The sequence below is a fragment of the Carassius carassius genome, chromosome 41, assembly GCF_963082965.1.
Source record: "Carassius carassius chromosome 41, fCarCar2.1, whole genome shotgun sequence".
Taxonomy (NCBI): domain Eukaryota; kingdom Metazoa; phylum Chordata; class Actinopteri; order Cypriniformes; family Cyprinidae; genus Carassius; species Carassius carassius.
In genome coordinates this window covers 20,621,922-20,639,179 of record NC_081795.1, presented here as the reverse complement: position 1 = coordinate 20,639,179, position 17,258 = coordinate 20,621,922, and positions in this window count along the sequence as shown.

The window sequence follows — 17,258 nt, the reverse complement described above, 5'->3', positions numbered from 1 at the left end:
ATGTCCACAGTCAACACCAATTTACCAGAATGCAGCCTCGGGTATGTTGGATTTTGCTAAATTTCTAGCACGTCGTGACCTTGTAAATACAAGTCTAGTTAAGTTTGATGACCAACCTGAGTGTTTTAGAGCATGGAAATCAGCCTTTGTTGGAGCCACAGAGGACCTAGGCCTGACTGCTGGTGAAAAGTTGGACCTGCTTATTAGGTGGCTCGGCAAAGAATCATCTGACCACGTGAAAAGATTACGATTAGCCCATGTCAGTGATCCTGAGGCAGCTCTAAACGTGGCCTGGGAGAGATTAACAGAATGTTATGGTGCTCCTGAGTTAATTGAAAATGCACTCCTGCAAAGGCTAGAAATTTTTCCTAAGATTCTTAGCAAGGATTATGTCAAATTAAGAGAGTTAGGCGATCTTTTGACAGAACTACAGGTGGCTAAACAAGATGGCTATCTCCCTGGCTTAACATATCTGGACACCGCTAGAGGAGTAAATCCCATAGTTGAAAAGCTACCACACTTTCTTCAAGAGAAATGGCTTTCACACGGCATGAAATACAAAGAAATGTACAATGCCTCTTTTCCTCCATTCTGGTATTTTGTTAGCTTTGTCTGTTACGAGGCAAAAGCCAGAAATGATCCAAGCTTCTCAATTGCTAGTTTTCCTAAAGGAGAGAAATTCTTGAGCAAACAAACACATCAGAGAACACCCATTTCTGTTCATAAAACCGATGTTTCGCAAAAGTCCTACCCTAGTAAGGACTTTGGCATCAGTGATGAAAGCTCAAAGAACTGCCCGATACATAAGAAACCTCACCCACTGAGAAAATGTCGCAGTTTCCGGATGAAGCCATTGGAGGTACGTAAGGCCTACCTAAAGTAGAATGGAATCTGTTTTCGATGTTGTGGGTCTTCTTCTCACATTGCACGTAATTGCAAAACTGTAGTCAAGTGTACAGAATGTGACAGTGAAGATCACACTGCTGCCCTTCACCCAGGACCAGCACCATGGGTCTCAAAGCCTTCCATTTCCTTTCCTTTCCTTTCAGAGCAAGATATGTGGTGAAGGTTCACCAGCCAAATCTTGTTCTAAGATATGCCTAGTTAGAGTGTATCCCAAGGGCAGTCCAGAAGCCGCTGTTAAGATGTATGCAATGCTCGATGACCAGAGTAACAGGTCTCTAGTGAGGTGAGTTTTTTTAGCTTTTTTGCATAAATAGTCAGGCTTCTCCATATCTTTTGAAAACCTGTGCTGGAACTATTGAAGCTTCTGGAAGGAGAGCTGATGGATTTAAGATATAGCCTGTTATCGGTGATATTAGCTTGACACTACCTACTCTAATTGAGTGCAATGATATTCCAGATAACAGGGTAGAAATACCTACTCCAGAGGTTGCTCGAAATCATCCTCATCTTAAAAGAATAGCTTCTGAGATTCCAGAAATGGATGACAATGCCCAGATCCTCATGCTGTTGGGTCGTGATGCTCTGAGATTACATAAAGTGATAAATGGGTCTCATAATGCCCCTTTTGCAATTAAAACCGATCTAGGCTGGCTGATAGTTGGAGACGTATGTTTGGGTGATTCTCACAAACCAACTGTGTTGAGTTACAAGACACATGTGCTGGACAATGGTAGAACCTCATATTTTTCCCCATGTCAAAGTCACATCAACGTGAAGGATAGTTTCAGTCTCACGCCTGAAGTACAAGGAATCCCTCATATCTACAAGGGTGCATGTACAAACAAAGGAAATCACCTTGGCTGTTCTGTGTTCAAGCGCACAAAGGATGACAACAAGCCTGCTCTTTCTGTTGAGGATCATCTTTTCCTGGAGATCATGGACAACGATTTTTTCAGAGATAGTGACAATAGCTGGGTGGGTCCTCTTCCTTTCAGATGCCCAAGGCCACTACTTCCCGATAACAGAGGCCATGCTGTCTCTCGGCTCTACTCTCTCCGTCGCACTCTGCTCAAGAGAACAGAGATGAAACAGCAATTCACAGACTTTATGCAAAAGTTGTTTGAAAATAATCATACTGAGTATGCTCCTCTCTTAAGTGATGACCAGGAACGTTGGTATTTGCCATTCTTTGGGGTTTATCATTCTAAAAAACCCAACCAAATTAGAGTGGTGTTTGACTCCAGTGCACAATATAAGGGTCTCTCACTAAACAGCGTCCTTTTGACTGGACCAGATTTAAACAATAGCTTGTTAGGTGTCCTGATTCGATTCAGGAAGGAGCCAGTTGCTGTGACTTTTGATATACAGCAGATGTTCCACTGTTTCACAGTGAAGGAAGAACACAGAGATTATTTGAGGTTCTTATGGTTCCGTGACAATGATCTCGACAAGGATGTAATTGAATGCAGGATGAAAGTCCATGTATTTGGAAATAGCCCTTCCCCAGCAGTGGTGATTTACGGACTTGGCTTGAGCTGGGAAATATCAACAGACACCTTTACATTCCATTCACCAGATAATAGCAAACCTCTGACTCGACGTGGCATTCTCTCCACTGTTAACAGCTTATATGACCCTTTAGGCTTTGCAGCCCCTGTCACGATCCATGGAAGATTCCTGTTGAGACAATTGTCAAAAGGAACAGATGACTGGGATGAACCCCTCCCTGAAGAGAAATGCAGAGAGTGGGAAATGTGGAGAAATTCACTGCAAGACTTGGAAAGAATTCATGTTCAGAGGACGTACAGCCTGAAGTCACTCTCAAAAGCAAAATCTACAGAGCTGGCAATATTTTCAGATGCCTCTTTCAAGGCCATTGGAGCAGTAGCATACCTCAAGAATACCCATGAAGATGGAAAGATTAATGTTGGTTTCATTCTGGGTAAAGCTAAACTAACTCCACCAGGTGAACCTACTATCCCTAGGTTAGAGCTTTGCGCTGCTGTATTGGCTGTCGAGATCTCAGATTTAATCTTGGATGAGATTGATTTTAAACCAGACTCTGTAAAGTTTTTCTGCGACAGCAAGGTCGTACTGGGTTACATACACAATGAAAGTAGGAGGTTCTATGTTTATGTTCACAATCGTGTCCAGAGAATAAGGCAGTCATCAAATGCTGAGCAATGGCATTACGTGCCTACCGAGCACAATCCAGCTGACTTTGCCTCAAGGTCTGTTCCAGCCTCTCTTCTTGCAAACTCCATGTGGCTGACAGGACCTGAATTTCTTTATAAAACTTCAGCAAGTACTTACACTTTGCAAGAGACCTTTGAGCTGGTAAATCCAGAGACAGATTCTGAGGTTCGTCCTTTACCACATGTGAGCACTGCTGCCACAAGTGTAACTGAGAAACCACTCAACCCCAAACGGTTTGAACGTTTTTCTACATGGAAATCTCTGTTGAGAGCAGTGACGTGCTTGATCCATATTGCACGCTCCTTTCATTCTGTGACTAAAGGGCAGACATGTAAAGATATAGGCTGGCATAGATGTAATCAATCCGACCGCCTGAATGAGTTGGTCCAAGCCAAAAAGATCATCCTTCTTTCAGTCCAAAAGTCTGTTTTTCCTGAGGAGTATAGTGCACTCAAGAGACATGTCGAAATCTTTCAGAGCAGTCCATTAATAAAGTTAAATCCTGTTCTGGGCGAAGATGGACTAATCAGAGTTGGTGGCTGTCTAACACACGCACCCGTGACTAGTGATGAGAGGAATCCCATTGTTTTACCTGGACGACATCATATCTCCACCTTACTAATTCGTTACTTCCATGAACAAGTGAAGCATCAGGGCCATCTGTTCACAGAAGGGGCCCTACGCACTGGGGGATTCTGGCTAATCAATGGAAAAAGATCCATAAGCAGTGTCATACATAAGTGTGTTGTATGTAGGAAGCTGCGTGGAAATACAGAAAATCAAAAAATGGCTGATCTTCCAGAGGAGCGTCTCAGTCCATCCCCACCTTTCACTTATGTTGGTCTGGATGTGTTTGGTCCTTTTTCAGTCTCAGCTCGACGCACAAGAGGAGGTTATGCAGAGAAAAAAAGTTGGGGAATTCTCTTCACTTGTATGTCAACACATGCTTTTCACATAGAGCTAATGGAATCTCTCAACACTTCCAGCTGTATAAACGCAATTCGGAGATATTTTGCCATTAGAGGGCCCGTTAAACAATTCCGATCGGACTGTGGAACTAACTTTGTAGCTGCAAGCTAAGAACTGGGGTTCTCCAAAGTGGGGAAAGACCCAGAAATGCAAGAATATCTCACAAGCTGCTCTTGCTCATGGGAATTCAATCCACCGCATGCTTCGCACATGGGGGGAGCTTGGGAGCGTTTGATAGGAGTAGTGAGGAGGATCCTGGATTCAATGTTGATGCAGCATGGTTCTCATCGTCTCTCACATGAGGTACTAAGCACATTCATGGCAGAAATTTCTGCAATAATTAATGCAAGGTCCTTAGTTCCAATCTCCTCAGACCCTGACTCCCCTCTTATGCTGACCCCTGCCATGCTTTTGACCCAAAAGGTCGGTGTTCCTCCATCTCCGCAGAACTTCTTAGGTGATGGAATGTTCAGACAACAGTGGAAGCAGGTGCAAAATCTTGCTGATAATTTTTGGTACCGCTGGAGACGTGAATATCTCCCAACACTTCAAAATCGTCGGAAGTGTAATAGTTCTCAACCTGACATCCAAGAAGGAGATCTCGTACTTCTTAAGGACAACCAGAGCCCTCGTAATAAGTGGCCTATGGCTCTTGTGTCCAAAGTCTTTCCAAGTGTTGATGGGAGAGTGCGGAAGGTTCAATTGAAAGTTTCTAAAAGTGGATCTGGAAAAGATGTAACATATCTCAGACCAATTACAGAGGTCATTCTTCTGGTGTCTAAGGAGAGTTGAACTAAATGAGACATCCTTAGGATGTCTGGCGGGGAGTGTTCTGCTCCAAGTTTGTCACTTTAATAGGTTTGACGCCACCTAGTGGTAGTTCTATGCAAAGTGAGTTCAGAGTACAGCACATTTCTCATACAGTCAGTTTCTCCTCAATCTTTGGATGCCATCCTTTGATTTGTGTTTGTAAAAGCATCATCTGTAAGTTAATTATTCTTTATATAATGCTTGATTATATATATTTGCCCATATTTGTGGTGGAATGCTTTTGGAGCTTTGATTTGATGTGATTTTAGTGGAAGCCTCTAGCTGTTAGCCTAGCCTTTATTTGATATGCCACTCAATGTGTTGATTTCATTCTACTTTGCTAAAATAAGTTCGCAATACCAGTTAATATTTGTATTTGCTGCTATTTTTGGTTATGTGGTAATCTCATTAAGTAAAATGAGTACATTGATAACATTTGAGCCTTTTTTCAGATACAAGTCAGAGCTGCTTGTATGCATATTCTTTGGTTGTTTTATAATAATTCTGATTATTGTTTGTTTACTGTTTTAACAGTTTTACTCCTAATTCATAATGTACACTTCAAATGGCATCTTATTAAAACGACAAAGACTAAGATGAATCCTGACTCTTCTGTACTTTATAGATGGAGTTTGGCTGACTGTTAAATTGCATTCGCACATGCGAGAAGAACAGTACAATATATATATATATATGTGTGTGTGTGTGTGTGTGTGTGTGTGTGTGTGTGTGTATATATATATATATATATATATATATATATATATATATATATATATATATATAATATGTATATATATATAATTTTTTGTTTTCAAACAATGTAATGGAGGTTTCTTCAATTCCTTTTTTTATTAAAACAATATAATGGACATTTTGTGGTCTTGTTTTGCAAAAATAAAATTTAATGGCTGTGTTAATTTGACTGTATTAATCGTCAAGAAGAAAAAAAACGTAGAGTAGGTGGTAACAGTAGCACTCTTTGTACTTGATACTGATTTACATATTTTAGCGGTAGGCAGAAGATTCAAAAACTATTTATTTTTGTAGTAAATACAAGTATTAATAGATCCTATAAAGCTGAAGTACAAAGTTTTTTAATTCCTGCTCTCCCCTACATTTAAAAGTGGCGTGCTATTCAAGAGACATAAAAAAAAAAAAAAAAAAACGGGAATATTCTGGAATATGATCACGGAAGCCAATACGAGAAATTTCATTGACAATCACATTAACTAAACATTTGTGGTGCACTCCTTTAGCTATCAGTATTAATTGTACAAATGAAGGATGACTAGTTACTTCCATGACTAATGAACGTATCTTTTCTCAACAAACCAGTACAAAGAGCTTCTTCCGGGGCATTCCATGACACAACTGTCCTAGACAAATGTTAAAATACTCAACAGACTCTCTGTTATTGGGCAAGGGTATTTTGAAGTTGCAGCTTGCTGCATCAGCTGTATTTCAATTAGAGATGTGCATATTTGGTCTTTTTGACTACTGGGGTTTGAAAGGATGTGGTGATGGAAGGAGTTCTGTTTGTGCTGTTTTTTAATTGTGCTGTTAATTATAACACAGAAATTAAACAAATTTCAAATGCTATTAAACATCCTGTAACCCATGATTAAAAATGGTTCTGAGTAATGTTTGGAAAACAAGGGAAACTAAAAATGCTTAAACATTCACCCCATTCAGCTAGATAGGAATGGGCCTATGAATGCAAATTATAGGCTGCTGAGTGCTTTTTAACTCATTGTTCAGTTTTGCATTCAGTAATATTTGAACTGAAATTATAGATAGTGATTTTATCTGTCTTCTGGGATGCCGAAGTACCTGAAGACATGGTTAAATAATAACTCAGCCATTTCCATGGCCGTGGGCAGACCTTTTCGTTGGGAGAAGACAACATGACTTAGAAAATCTATCCACTTTGACAAGAATGCAGGTATTATTATCTGAAGGAGGAAGATCAGTAATAAAATCCACCCCTAGATGTGACCACGGGCGATTAGGGACGGGCAGAGGATGGAGCTTGCCTGATGGTAGATGGCATGGGCTTTTGGAGTCTGCGCAGTCTGTACATCCATTCACGTACCTTCTGACATCCGAGGCCATGTTGGGCCACCAGAAGCGTTCCCTTAGTAACGAGAGGGTTTCATTGACCCCGTGGTGACCAGTGCCAAGACATGTGTGAGCGGAGGGAATGAGTGGAGTGCGCCGTGTCCTGGGGATGTACTGGTGTCCCAGTGGGCAACCCGGTGGGGTGTTGGTAGCAGGATCGGTAGGTGGAAGGGTCTCGGCAGACCAGGTAATTGGGCTGATGATGACCTTTTCTGGGAGAATGGTTTCGGGTTCCTCTAGATTTTCTTCGGGGGCGTGACACCGGGACAGGGCGTCAGCCTTCACGTTCTTTGCCCCTGGGCGATACGAGATGGTAAAGTGGAAGCGGGTGAAGAATAGTGCCCAGCGGGCTTGTCTCGGATTTAACCTCTTGGCGATCTGAAGATACTCTAGGTTCTTGTGGTCCGTGAGAACCAGAAAGGGGTGTTTGGCTCCCTCCAGCCAATGCCTCCATTCTTCCAGGGCCAACTTGATGGCCAACAGCTCACGGTTGCCGATGTCATAATTTACCTCCGCCGAGTTGAGCTTCCGGGAGAAGGCGCATGGGTAGAGCCGACTGGGATTCCCCTGCTGCTGAGATAAGACCGCTCCCACTCCGGTGGTAGAGGCGTCGACTTCAACGACTGTTACGACCCTGTTTAGGGACCAACATAAAAAAGCCATTCTAAAGGCAACAGACACCACAGTGGCCAGGGCAAAAGTTTAAGCTTTATTATACAGGTAAAATTAATATCAAAAATAGGAAAACAGCAAAAAGGGTATAACAAACTAATCCTAAATAAGGACTGGTGAGCTAATTAATTTAAACTACCACTAACTTAAGAGTCAAGGAAACTTCCTATCTCCCGAGGAAGAAATCAAACACAGCAAAAGTCTTCCGGGTCAGCTCACTTACCCATGCTTTCTATGTACTCTGTGGTAACTAAACAGGCAGTCACTCACCATCCTTAAACAAAAGAGAATGCGAAACGAGACTAAACACAAACCAGAGTTCCCAGGGCAAGTCGCCATTGAAGTGCAGCAGCTCTTAAATAGGAAGAGGCTTCAGGTGTTTGTAATAGTCTCCGCCCACATCCAATTAGCAGCTGCACTCAGGAAAGGAAAGAGCAGGGGCTCGTAACAACGACGAAGGGTCGGTCGGGGTCAGGATGGACCAGGAGTGGAGCGGTCATAAATGCCTTCTTGAGGGAGTTGAAGGCCTCTGTGGCGACTGGAGTCCAAGAGAGTGATTTAGGCTTATTTCGGAGGAGACTAGTGAGAGGGCTGGTGATGGCACTGTAGTTCTGGATGAACCGTCTGTAGAAATTGGCAAAGCCAAGGAATCGTTGGAGTTCTTTGATGGTCGTAGGAGTGGGCCAATTCCTTACGGCATTCACCTTCCCCTCGTCCATTCAGAATCCACTGCTATTGATGTTGTAACCAAGGAACTGCACTGAGGGCTGATGGAAGGAGCATTTCTCGGCCTTGAGGTAGAGCTGAAAGGCCCTCAGGCATTGCAAGACCTCTGCAACGTGGCGACGATGTTCCGCTAGGCTCCGGGAGTATATGAGGATATCATCAATGTAGACGAGGACGAACTTATGGAGGAACTCCCGAAGCACCTCATGGATAAAATCCTGGAAGACGGAGGGGGCGTTAACAAGTCCATACGGCATCACGCAGTACTCATAGTAGCCATTAGGGGTTATGAAGGCAGTTTTCCACTCGTCCCCCTCTCGTATCCGGATGAGGTTGTAGGCACTGTGGAGGTCCAACTTGGTAAAGACAGTGGCACCACGGAGATGTTCCAGGGCAGCTTGGACGAGAGCCCGATAATCGATACAGGGTCGTAAGCCTCCATCCTTTTTTTCGACAAAGAAGAAGCTCGAAGCAGCAGGGGAGGTAGATGGACGAATGTAACCCTGGGTCAGCGCCTCCTTGATGTATTCCTCCATGGCCTTCTCCTCCAGAATGGAAAGGGGGTAGATCCTTCCTTTAGGCACTGGTTCACATGGCAGCAGATCGATGGCACAGTCCCACGGCCGGTGTGGAGGCAGCTTGGAAGCCCGTTTGGGGCAGAAGACGTCACTGAAGAGGGCGTAGCATGTAGGGATGGAAATGGATTGGTTTTCCACTGGGCTCTCAATTGAGGTAGTATAAACTGGAAGAGGTGCAGGGGAAGGTATGGCTGGGACAGGACAACCAGTGATGCAGCTCTTCAAACAGGAATCGGCCCACTTCAGGACTTGACAGGGTTGTGCTGCTCCAGCCATGGGTGCCCTAGAATGATGTCAGCGGTGGATTCCACCAGAACCAGCAGATGGATCTCCTCGTGGTGGAGTAGTCCGGTTTGGAGGATAATGGGACCCACACTATGACACACACATCTTCTACTCAGCGACCTGACGGTTATTGTGTGGACCTGGTAGGCTGACGGCGTTGCCGTGGTAGCGAGTTTGAGTTGACGGCAGAGGGCGCCTGAGATGAAGTTGCCGGCTGACCCAGAATCGAGGAGGGTGGAAACTGGAAGAGAGATGTCAGCGGCAGTAAGTGTCACAACAGTAGTGAGTGGTTTCATTTGGTACTTTGAAGGGAGAATGGCACTCACCACGGGACGAGGAGGACGGACTGGGCATACAGGGATGATATGCCCCGGGGAAGCACAGTAGAGGCATAGATTCTGGACCAGCCGTTATTGTCTTTCAGCCGTAGAGAGTCGATAGGAGTCGACTAGCATAGGTTCGCTGGCTGGTTCTGGGGAGCTGACGGCCTCTGGTCGGCAGAGTGGCGAGGTGGAATACGCCTGGCCCTGGTGCTCTTCTAAGCACGACTGCATACGGGTGGCGAAGCGGATGGAAAGTCGGAAGAACCGTTCAAGCCCGTTGGTGTCCTCGTATGCAGCGAGATGCAACCGCACTCGAGGTTCCAATCCCTGATGTGTAGGTAGTCAGCAAGGCCTGTTCGTTCCATTCACTGGTGGCCGCTAGAGTCCTGAACTGAAGAGCATATTCAATGACAGACATTTTTCCCTGTTTAAGATTATACAGCTTCTCACCAATTGACAAGTCCCAAGCTGGTCTGCCAAAAACGTCCCGGAAATGGTTGATGAAGCTGGAAAAAGACTGGATAACTGGGTTATTCTGATACCAGATTGAATCTGCCCACAGAAGTGCTTTACCTTGCATTTGAGAAATTACGAATGCTACCTTGGATCTTTCGGTTGGGTATAAGTGCGGTTGCATGTCCAGGACCAGTGAGCATTGAAGGAGAAAACCGCTGAAATCCTCCGCCGAACCAGAGTAGGGCGCCGGCCTGGCCATGGGACTGGCGTGCACGGCAGGTGAGGAAGTGCTGGCGTCGTTGGCGGAAGTGTTCGCTGGTGTTAGGGATGCGGGTAGAGTGGTGAGTGTCCTACGTAGTGCATCGACCAGGTCTTGAAAGGGGTCCGTGAGGCTCATGCTTGTGCCAATCTGTGTTGGTCCGGTCTTCTGTTACAGAATACCACAGGAGGCTAAGGGATAACAGAAAGACAGTTTGAGGCACAAGCAGAGGAGCGGGTAGTGCTGGGTAGAGTGATATGGAGTATGGCAGTGATGAAGTGATCCGTAGTAGCAGGGTAGAGACGTCAAAGGAGGGAGGTGTACTACACACACGCACAGAGATGGCTGGGGACTTCAGGAGATCGCTGGAGAGAGGTAAGTAGAGATAGAGTTAGTCCTTAGAGTTAGCATACAGGTAAGACCTTGTTGCGAATAAGACCCGACGCTGACTGAGTTTATGTGTGTGGTATTTGTAGTGCAGAGGTGATCGGATGATGATGAGGGTCAGGTGAAAGTGCTCAGTATTCAGGTGAGGGCGTGCGTTGTTAATGAGTGGAGGTGGAACCTGGCGTGTTTGTAATACAAACATATATACACACACACACACACACACATACATGTGGCTTTTCAAGAAGTCAGAGAGCGGGGGTACAGGATCATGTTTATGTCTGGATGTACAGTGAACTGTAATGACACCCAGCAAACGTTCTGACCTAATCTGCATGTTTCTAGTGTGTATATATATATATATATATATATATATATATATATATATATATACACACACACACACACTTCACAATGTTATTTTATGGACTGGAGTGGTGTGGATTACTTGTGATGGTTTTATCAGCTGTTTGGACACTCATTCTGACAGCACCAATTCACTGCACACAGTCCAATGGTGAGTAAGTGATGTAGAGCTAAATTATTTACATCTTGGGTGTCCTGTTAGTGAGTAAATTATTGGATGATTACAGAGAAAATCAGGGAACAAATATTTTTATTAAGCAGAATCAAAAGATTTATTGGGATGAATCAAAATATATATATATATTTCTAAACTTCTAAACTTTGATTTCTAAACATAACAACTACCTTATTAACTATTATTAGGCAGCAATTTCAGAGCTTGTTCAGGGGAAACTCTTAGTTAACAGTGAATATGTGTTCCCTATTCTAAGTGTGTTCTTTCAACCAAATGACTGTTCGAGGCATTCTGCTTCAGGACTGGGATTTGTGTTGACATTTAATTATGTACATATAATCTAAACAGCAAATACAAACTTGAGTGCATGCAGTAAGATAAGTTGTCAACGCTCATTCAATAAGGGTACATTAATAATCATGTACTAATACCTAAATCAATACTTAATTCATCATATACTACTGATTATTAAAGGTGTTAACTAATCATGAACTAATGAAGAGCTATCCTGAACTCATATGGAGTCATATGGATTCAGGCAAGCATAACAGCAGCCTTAACGTTATTATATGTTTGATACTTAATGCAATGATGAACATTTATGAGTAAAGTAAATCAAACAGCCGCTTTAGGATGAAATACGAAATACTCTGACTTTGAAATTAATTGAAATAATTTAATATCATAATTTGAGCTTTTGACATCTTCAGTATTGTCATAATCATTAATGGTTGGTGAAGGATTATTTGATTCTCATCAAGTGTAGAAAATACTAAGTACACTAATAACTGATCTTGTCTGTTTTGTGTTGGCCTCTTTCCCTTTAAATTCACCATACTTTGACTATATGCTGCTAAATAAATAAATAGAAACTCAAAACCCACAAATAATATTTGTAGAACGATTCCAAAAGAAATGGCCAAACTAGAAACATGCAGATTAGGTCAGAACGTTTTGCTGGGTGTCATTACAGTTCACTGCACATCCAAACATAAACATGACCCTGTACCCCTCCTCTCTGACTTCTTGAAAAGCCACACCACGTCTCTTAATTGGACTCAATACTCAATGTGTTAGTACATGTGCATTTGATAGAAAGTATAAAATAAATGAGTTTAGTAAGTAGTTAACAGTTAAGCAATTATGATTGGGCCCCCTCAAGTAAAGTCATGTCAGATGTTAAAGTAACTACTTGAAATAATGCATCATTTACTGTTTTATAGTAAATGCATGAAACAAGGACACATTAAGATAAAGTGTTGCCAAAAATAGTTTCTGTGTGCCCAGAATCTAAAATGTATGTCTGAAAATACAGAGAAATGCATGTTTGCTGAGTATGATTGCGATCATCCTATAGCTAATAAAGTACAGAATTCTCCAAGGTACTATATTAGTTTAATTCAGTATTACTTTACTACTGAAATTAATCTAATATTGTTTTATATGGTACTTCCAAGAATACCACACTAACATTGTACATGTGCAAAAAAAAAAAAAAAAAAAAAAAAAAAATAATTCAAAGTACCATTCCATGGTACTTTGTTGATATGGTCATTGACATTTTATTATTGTTTATTTCGAGTAACAATATGTTTGTTCTGTTCCCATAGAATGGTGTTTGTTATTATTTTATTTTATTTTTATTTATTTTTTTGCAATAGCGAAATAATGCAAATGTAAATTATTTCAGTAGTAGTAGTAGGGTGAAATGCATACATAAAGGCCGGCGCTGGATGTATGTGACCTAATGTAATTCTGCAGTGAAGTGTATTCACCAACAGAGAGTTATGACAGCAATGGAAGCCAGCAGGCAAGGAGCCTCCCAAATAGCCTTTCACACATGATTTCTCCAGTAGCATTATAATGCAGGTAGGAAAACATGCTTGACTGCTTAGCTTTAATGCTCCACTGCGTCTTGGCTGGCTCTCAGGGTGCTGTGCTTTAACGATGTATTCCTCTTCACCATGGTTACATATTGAAGCCTGTTAGGAAAGCGACTGCATTGATTCAGAGCACTGCTCAGGCGTACAGCCCATGCTTTAAACCCAGATTGGCTTCTGTCAAAGGCCGTTGCGCCAACGCCAACAAAATAGGCAGCACCACGTGAAGAGCTGCTCTGACACGCATACCCCATAAAAAGGGGGAAAATGGATCCAGTCTGAGAACACCTGAGAAGAGATGATGCTGACCCTCAGAGGACCTCAGATGATGCTAACCCTGAATCAACAAACAGAACTAACAATTATTGCTACATGTGTGACTGCATCATATAATAATTATGAATTAATAATATTAATAATGTTCATCGTCTAGCTGACTACGTCTTTTATTATTTTTTTTCTAAAAATCCTGTCAAACGTGCACAAACTGACAGTCACCACCATAAGCTACTACTAAATATTGTAGAAACATAATTTTCTGTAAAGTTGCTTTGTAACGATTTGTATTGTAAAAAGCGCTATACAAATAAACTTGAATGAATAAATAAACTTGAATGAATGAAAATGCTGAAATAGAGATGTGCTCTTCTTTTTCTTTTTAGGGTATGGCTGCGTCTCTGCTGCATTATGGTTGTTGATGGCTAACTTAGCATCTGGCTACACTACGGAAATAGCAAATTAATAATTGGGGAGGTTGGCACATAAAGCTGAATTCTACTTTAATAATGAATGTAATATTTCATTTGGACCATGGAGTTTGCCATGGTTACTCATCGTTTTCATTTTTTTAAATTTTTTTTTTACTTTCAAAGTTGGAGTTTTATTGTTTTCAGTATGTAGAAAAAATAATTAGGTTTTAGATGAAAGCAATGGCTAAATCAAATAATATAAAAACCTTGCTTGGGTCATATTTAACACTAAAATTAAAAGGAAAATAAATCGGGATAGGAACAGGAATTAAACAAGAACAATCCTTTTTACAGATTGCCCCTCTCTCAGACAGCGCATCCCGCACCATAACAGTACCATCGGGGAGGGGGTACAGGCACCCTGGAACTGGAAGAGGGTGGAGACAAGAGAAGCCTCCAGGGCAGGTCAGGTCAGGAGGCAATGGTGGAGCAGGCAGTTCAGGGGGCCATGGCAGATCAGGAGACTCAGGAGGCCATGACAGATTAGGAGACTCAGAAGGCAATAGTGGATCCTCGGTGACATTAGCTGGCTCGGCCACAAGCATATGCACTCCTGGGGGGTGCTCTGGAGAAGCGGGCACTTGAGGGCGATTCTGAGAACTTCCTGGGCTGAACTGGAGATCAGCTTCCCTTCTTTTGGCTGAACTGGAGATCAGGAGCCCTTCCTGGGCTAAACGAGGAATCCGTATCCCTCCCTGGGCTTAACTGGGGATCAAGAGCCTTTCCTGGGTTAAAATCGGGAACTGGAGCCTCCCCTGGGCCGGACTGGGAAGCACTTACGAGGAACTGGCAATGGAGGGTGCTTTGGAGGAGCAGGCACAGCAAGGTGTTTTCAAGGAGCTGGCACTAGAGGGTGCTCTGGAGGAGCAGGCACAGCAAGGTGTTTTCAAGGAGCTGGCACTAGAGGGTGCTCTGGAGGAGCAGGCACAGCAAGGCACTTTCGAGGAGTGGGCACATTTCAAGTATTTTAGTTCATACAATAATACATTTAACGCTTAATCAGTCCTCAAGTAGGGATTACGTTTTTGGTCCTTGGGGTCAGATAGGCCAAACCTTTACAGAGTGATTGCATAAGGAAATATACATTTTGTATATGACAAACTATATATCAATTTTTTTTTACCTATTAACTGCACAATTACTTAATTAGGCTATAAATTGGCTTATGATTTTTTTTTTCTTTTTCTTTTTTTTATCACTTAAATGATGACCTGAATTAAATATAAAAGGTTTCTAGATATTGGCCCATGTGCTAGGGATAGAATATTGCCATCTGCAGGTTAGAGGAAAATGTTTAGGAATTACAGTTAAAGAAAGAAAGTGCAATGACCACATATATCCAGCAGAGGTACAGTACATATGGACTCATTCATTTTCAGTTCAGTTTCTACATTTTTCTTCATGTTTCTACTTCTCCTCGTAACTTTGATACATATTTTGTATGTATATATATATATATATATATATATATATATATATATATATATATATATATGCGCTTGATTATGTAGATGTACATTGTTACATTTCAATAAATCTCTCTCTCTCTCTCTCTCTCTCTCTCTCTCTGTGTGTGTGTGTGTGTGTTATGTCTAACCCCTTCACACTGTCACACATTTATGTTCTGTGCAAGTGTGTGTTTGTATGAGTGAACACGCTTGTTCCATGTAGCATTTGTGCTCTAGTACCAGTCCTTTATTTATGAATAGAATTGTTTTAGATTCATGCCAAATTTGTTGATTTTATATGCCAATTTCTATAAAAATGCACTGAAAATGTGTGTGTGTGAGTGCACGTGAGTGAGATATAATATTCGTTCCAATTTGCATTTGTGCTTAAGATCCAGGCCTTTATAAAAATGGAAAACATTTCAGATTTACTTCATTTTTCTGCGTTAAATTTTTTTGATAAAACAGCAAATATAATAATTATGAATTTGTTAGGGGGAAAAGAGTCTTTACAGATAGAAAGGATGCATTACTCTTATAAGTATGACCAAAAATGATGAAGTAATTTAATGGCACATGATCACAGCAGCATTTGTTATGACCAGCCTTCCCAAATTCATCCCCCTCCTGCTGGAGCAGGGGGAACACACTCTCAGGGAACATACTAAACTATTCCTTGAAGTAGCTAATTACACCAGCTACCCGGATGGCTGCCTCTGCTCATTATCTTCTCATTCTGTGCAGAGCACAGTTGTCCAGAGATGCTCCTCGAGAGGATTTTGCCGCTTGTGTGGAGTTGGTGTTGGCGAGCTGTACCTCACCATTCACCATCAGTCTCGAAGAGGACTTCACCAGCTCTTCTCCGGACCCAGAAACCAGACAACCATCACCCCGTTGTGCGTCATGTCAGCCAGAGTCCACTGAAGATGAAGAGCCAAAACCCACTGCGACTGACGGGCCATCGCCACAAAGAGAGACTGAGCTAAGGATCGCCCTGTTAAGTGTTTTGGATCTCCCTGTACTCCTGGGATTATAATTAAAAGATATTATATTCAACTCTGTCTCCATTCACTTATGTTACACGAGAGCCCTGACATCCACTCAGTGGTTGAAAGATAATAAGGCGAATGTCCTTGCATGGTCTAGTCAGAGCCCAGACTTAAACCCCACTGAAAAGCAGTAGAATGACATGAAGAGCCCTATTTTAATGATCTAAACACAAAGTGTAAAGCACATGGCGCAGGTGCACTCAGGCCATGTCCAAATCCACTTTTGCTATTTTAACGACGGAAAAACGGTTGGTGCCCGGGTGCATGGTCTAATTGGGTTGTCCCTGTTCTCTTAATGAGTAATGGGTGTTTTTTGGGCGTAACGTAAAAAATTCTTATGCATTGCAATCCTTTAATTTTTTATATTTGACATGTTTGTGGTGCTGTTGTGCGTCCCTGTGTTTAATAAGCAGCGTGTACGTACGTTGCGGACCCGCCTAGACCAACATGCTCTTTAAATAACAAAGAAAAAAACATTGCGCCAGACTTTAGACCAGGTTTGAGTTGGTCTATGGTGCAGTCTATTTTCAGCTCCTTAAAATAGCAATGCACCAGCAATGCGCCTGAACACACCTCTTTTTTTAGACCAGTACGCCCATGGGCGCACAAATGGGCGCAAATGTGTTTGCTAATTAAACGGCGTGGTGCTGGACGGGAAAATGCAAACATCGCCGGACTGAACCTAGCAAACGCAAAATGAAAGCAATTTAATTGTAATTAAAGTAAAATGTGGTTAAATTTTTTAAAATAAAACATAAATAAATCTTATTAATATAATCTTCATTGCAATGTGACATTTATTAAGCATATTTCCTCTCTAAATTATCTGCCAGAAATTTTTACATTGTATTTGATTGTGATTTCTATTATTCTCATTAGATTATAATAACTGTAATGCAGCAT